The sequence below is a fragment of the Marmota marmota genome, unplaced genomic scaffold (genome assembly GCF_001458135.2).
Source record: "Marmota marmota marmota unplaced genomic scaffold, marMar, whole genome shotgun sequence".
Taxonomy (NCBI): domain Eukaryota; kingdom Metazoa; phylum Chordata; class Mammalia; order Rodentia; family Sciuridae; genus Marmota; species Marmota marmota.
Window position 1 is genome coordinate 26,416,434 of NW_026000005.1, and position 5,761 is coordinate 26,422,194.

Here is a 5,761-nt window from a genome sequence, read left to right on the forward strand (position 1 = left end):
TGAATAATCAAGAAAAGGAACCTAGACTGAAGACAGGCAGGTTGGAAATTCATCTGACAAATATATATTGAAATTTATTATGTCAGGGCATGGTTCCAAAGATTCTGGTTATTTGTTTGTTTGTTTTTTATTTTTTGGTACCAGGGATTGAACTCAGGGGCACTCAACCACTGAGCCACATCACCAGCCCTATTTTTGTATTTTATTTAGAGACAGGATCTCACTGAGTTGCTTAGCGCCTTGCTGTTGCTGAGGCTGGCTTTGAACTCCTGATCCTCCTGTCTCAGCCTCCTGAATTACTGAGATTACAGGTGTGCACTACCACACCTGGCTAATTCTGGTTTTTAAAGCTTGTGTTTTAGCAGGGGAAACAGTCAACATTAAACATATAAAGAAATATATTAGTATGTTTGAAGGCAGTAAGCCCCATGGGTGTGGGTGTCAGAGAAGGTTAACAGGTAAGAAGATTTTGGAAAACTGGAATCGTATATGGGGTGGTTGAGGAGAGTATCAGTTGTAATTTTAAGTTGTTATGAGAATTTCAAAACTTCTCAGTGGAAAGATTTGAAGGTGAGGGAGTTAGCTCTCTGGTTATTTAGAAAAAAAAGCATTTTAAGCATTAGAATAGCCAAGGTGCTAAGGCAGAAGTGCAGTTGGGCTGCAGCAAGATGCAGAGGAACTTCTTAAGATGTTCTTTATTTATTTACAAATAAAGATGTTGTGTCCACCGAAAACTTAAATATTAAAAATTCTCTATCTCTCTCTCTTAAAAAAAAAAGAGATATATTTTGAAGATACCCATAAAGTTTCCTGATGGAATATATTTGGGTGAAAGGAGGGCTCGATGAATCAAGTTTTTTTAATCTCACCAATTAAGGTGGGAAAGACTGTAGGTGTAGGAGCGAAGGGAACAACCGGTTCTACTTTGGACATACTGAATTTAAAGTCTAGTGGAAATCTATAGCACCTCAGTTCCTCTTGATCTTGCTTGCCTGTGGGCCTTCAGCCACTGGTCAACCTACTCAGGTAGTAGCCCCCGACAGTGCTCTGACTCATGCCCAGGTCTCTTTTATCTTTTAAGAGTCTATACATACGCCTCTTGTGGAGGTATGTTTGCACTAGGGCAAGGGTTAGCATTCTTTTAACTGAATCCTGACCCTCTCCCCTGATTTACTGCTTTTTCCCCACCCTTATTTCCCTGAGATTTGACTCCTTAATAAAATAGCAGCACAGAAACTTTTGCCTCAGGTTCTGCTTTCTGATAGAACACAAGCTGGAACAACATTCTAGTGGTTATATGAGTTAGTTGTTTAAATGAATCTAGAATTTGGGAGAGTGATTTGGGGAAAAAAGGTAATTTTAATCACTGTCAACACAGACAATAGTATTTATAATGAGACTAGATGAGAGCACAAAGAAGTGATCAAAAAAGACAAATGTCCGGTAGAGAAGTTGAAGGTTTAGTTTTTTGATAGTAGAGATGATGTTTTGTTCACTGCCAGGGCCCCGGTTTCTAGAAAAAAAAAAAAAAAAGTAAAAAGTCGGTGCACAACAGATATTTTTAGAATAAATAAGTCATCATGGCCTTGGGGTTAGGTAGGAAAGAAAATCAAGTCATGAGAGGTGATGAACTAGGAAAGACAGGGTTCCTAGAACTTAAACTTTGTGAAGGTGAAAATAAGATTCAACAGCAGGAGGAAAAAAAAAATAAAAACAGGAAAAGGAAGCCATGGTTAGCAAAAAGTTCTCATATACCACTTTTTCCTTGAAAACTTTTATAAGCATCTCATGGGACCTTCCCTTTTTTGCTGCCTCTTTCAAGATATTCATCTATATTTAACTGTGTTAAGTTATATCCATGTGCTTCCCTCTACTTTGATCTGTTTCTTCTCCTTAATATTGACCATATCTTCAAAATTGGGAAAATGAATTTTAAAATGAAGTGGCTTCCAAGTCCCAGAGACAAAAATCGGATGCTGAAAGTTTAACCTTTCCAGTTCATGTCTGTTTTATGGAGAGGTTGGAGTAGAATAAATGAAATTAGGAGACTGAATTTCAAATCTGGACTAAATCCAACTGAGTAAAATAACCTGAGTTTGAATGAATGGATAACTGAATGAATAAGTGAATGGGTCAAGTTAAATGAGTAGAGGCCACTAAAACAAAAATCAAGAGGAACATGATTTATTAACTTGAGTCCCACTGGTTTTATAGAATGGCACACGTGAAAAAGGGAAGCAGGCTTGCAATTATAAAGCATGTAGGATTAGCAAAATAATAGAGATGTGATAAGGACTTCATGAAGATTAGCGTAAATAAAAGAGAAGAATAACCATGAGAAAATCTTAGGATAAAAAAAATCATATTTGGTGGATTAATATAGACTATGGGTAGAACATTCCAAGACTTTGGTATTGTGTATAGGGCCAGGGCAAGAAAAGGAGCAGGAAAATAATGAACTCAATTTTGAAAATGTACTAAAAATTATTACATGCCAAACATTGTTCCAAGAGCACTTTACATGTTTGTCTCATTAATCATCAGATTAACACTATTACCATTTTTATTTTAGAAGCAAAAACTGAGGCACAGAGTAAACAATTTGTCTAAAGTCTCTAGCTAGTAAGTGGCTGAACCAGTGCAATGAACTGAATATTTGTGTTCCCCCCAGATACATATGCTGAAACCTTAACTCCCAATATTATGGCATAAGAAGATGGTGAGTTTGGAGGTAACTGGGTCATAAAGGTAGAGCTTTTTTTTTTTCTTTTAAATGTTTTTGTAGTTGTAGATGGACAGAATGCCTTTGTTTATTTTTATGTGGTGCTGAGGATCGAACCCAGTGCCTCATACATGCTAGACAAGTGCTCTGCCGCTGAGCTACAGCCCCAGCCCAAAGGTAGAGCTTTTATGAATGTTTATGAATGGGATCAGTGCCTCAAGAGAGCTCTTCCCTCTTTCATCATTTTGAGACTACAAGGAACAAACCATTATCTGCAAACTAGAAGAGGGTCCTCACCAGACCTAACTATGCTGGCAGCCTGATCTCAGATTTCCAAACTCCAGAACCAGAAGAAATAAATTTGTTGTTTATAAGTCACCCAGTCTGTTATTTTATTATAGCACCACCCCACCACAACTCACTGAGAACCAAGATTTGAACCTAAAAAGATGGGATGGGAGGGGGGAGGGAAGAGGAAAAGAAGGCAGTGAGACAGATATGGTCTTTCCCTGCAAAGAAATTCCAGGATAAAAGTATGATAAGTATGATAAATCTGTAAAGTTCAGTAGAGGGAGTGGGTTGAGAGAAGAATTCCAGGGAAAGGGGATGGCATGTGAAAATGCCTTAAGGTGAGAGGCTAGTAGGGAAAAGGGAAATGGCAGAGGGGGCATGATACATGACACAACGATACCTGGAAAAAAAGAAAGATTAATTAATATGGCTGAAGTACTGAGAGTTAGGGGTGGACAGTTGGGCAGGCTGAGAAAAAAGACAAGGAGCTTATATAATGTTCAGCTAGCAAAGGGAAGCCACTGAAGGAATTTAAGAAGGGTAATGACTTGTTCTGATTTACATTTTTAAGATTACTCTGGCAGCAGTGTGGCAAATAGATTGGAATAAGGCAAGAGCAGTTTGGGGGGACAGAGGTTATTTCAGGACTTCAAATAAGAGACAAAAGTAGCTTAGACTAGAGTGGAAGAGAAAAGGTGGCATGGTATCACAGAGGTCAGAAATCCATTTTTTTTTTTTTTCAGGAATCTGGAAATTCTGATAGTGCAGATATACGGCCTCTACATGTCTAACTTGCACCAAGCAAATACTCCCGGAGGACACACTTTACAGAGCCTGAGGCTATAGGAAGAGAGTTTTGGAGGGAAACTATAGTTTGATGCCCCAGTTATGCAAACTAGAGTGTACCAAAGGTCACTGGTGAATCTAGAGTTCAAGGTAAGATCTGAGATAGGAATTGGAGAGTTTTGACAGTGAGTATTGAAGCACTGGAAGGGACCACCTAGTAAAGTGAATATTGTGGAACTCAAAAAGAGGATCTGAGCTTAGATCAGCAGATTCCAATATATGAGTTGGATAAAGACAGTGGGGGAATGATATCAAGCATGGTGGTGTGTGCCTGTAATCCCAGTCACTTGGAAGGCAGAGGCTGGAAGATTGCAAGTTCCAGGCCAGTCTCAGCAACTTAGAGACCCCTGCCCTCCCTGTCTCAAATAAAAAGTATAAAAGGACTGTGGATGTAGTTCAGTTGTAAAGCACCCCTGGACACTGGGTTGTATTCCAAGTTAAAAAAAAAAAAAGTGGCTAAAAAGCAAACAGCAAATATATGTAAAACTGACTTAAGAGCAAAGGGAAGAGTATATTTGGAAGAGGGTGTGATGCAGTGTCAAATGCTGGGATGAAGTCTGGTTGAAAACCATCTGGTTTCACAGACATGAAGCTTGTCTGTTAACAATTCAGAGCCACTTCAGGTGAGTGGTAGGGACAGAATGTGGACCAGAAAGGATAAAGCAGTGGGATATGAGAGAAAATCTATGGGGTAAGAAACAGTTGGAGTTGTTAGTGATCTAGGGAGGTGAGAAATCTTTTTAAAGAAATGAGAGACATTAGCATGTTTAAAACACTGGTCGGGATAGAGCTTGTAAAGGAAAAGCCAAAAATAAAAGGATACTCTTTAGTGTAATGTTTCTGAGAAAGCAGGGATGGAACAGGAAGGGCAACTCTTTGGAACAGAAGTCGTTAAGGGGCGGAGTCCAGAATGAACAGAAATAATTTAAAAACCTGAAAGCCCAGGGAGAGGACTGCAGGGTTCAATAAATAAGAGAATGGAGAGTTATAAGAGAATGGTTGGCCTTGGGCGACCTCAGAGAGCAGTTTGCAGTAGCTTGGAAGCCACGGAAGTCACACTGTCAACTTAGGATGGGTGGGTGAAGTAAAGGGTGTATGGGGTGCAAACCACTGCTGTACGAAACGGCTGAGAAAAGAAAGCGACACAGGATGTTGTCTGAGGGAAGGCGGGCAGGTGGAGTGAGGACATATTTCCAGTGTCGCAGAGCAGCTTCGGTCAGGACAGGTCACTGCTCTGAGAACTCCGGCTGCGGCTGAAATCACCCAGGGCCTTGCCTCACTGCTGAGCTGAACCCCGCGAGATGTCACGACTTCCGCAACCTTCACCCTAGAAAACGAACAGCTCGGCCAGCGGCCACAGCGCTCTCCGAGGCGCTCGGAAAGACGGGAGGTCGGAAAAACTCTTCCCACAGAGGCCCACAACGCCCCGACCCCTCCCGACAGGCAGTCCAGCGCAGTCCCCAGACACCGGGGACGTTGGTCGAGGGGCAGCAGCAGGACTCCCGCATTTCAGCCATGTCGCAGCCCCGGAGGCGCGTCCCAACGTTTGAAAGTTCCCGGGCTCGCGGGGCCAGCGGCTCAGACCCGCCCCGCCGCAGCCGCCCTAGAGCCCGCCACTCACCGCCGCAGGGGCAGGCTAGCGCGGGGGTTTCAACACTACCCACACCCCGGGAATTCCCCACCTGGCCACACACAAACCCCGCTTCCTCCAAATTTCCGCCACCCGGTTTTATGCATTCGAACGCCGTGGAAGGGCTTGAACCGCTCCTCCCACAGCGGGTCTCGGCCCACCTTCTCCTTCCCTCTCCCCGCACAGGCCCTCCGCCTCGCCCGAAGGAGCCCGAAAGTCTTCGGCAATTTTCGCCCCCACCGCGGGGGCGGGGCCGCTCGAGCTGCTCCGGG

The 5,761-nt window shown here is 42.8% G+C and overlaps 1 protein-coding gene across 4 annotated transcripts in view; it reads left to right on the top strand.

The window, feature by feature from the left end:
* The first annotated feature begins 5,115 nt into the window (after nt 1-5,115).
* Creb1 (cAMP responsive element binding protein 1) overlaps nt 5,116-5,761 on the top strand; it is a 65,028-nt gene continuing 64,382 nt past the window's right edge. For all 4 annotated transcript variants that reach the window (XM_048808409.1, XM_015481311.2, XM_048808410.1 and 1 more), the window contains exon 1: nt 5,116-5,249. The gene's annotated coding sequence lies outside the window, so the exon portion shown is untranslated. The remainder of the gene's footprint in view (nt 5,250-5,761) is intronic.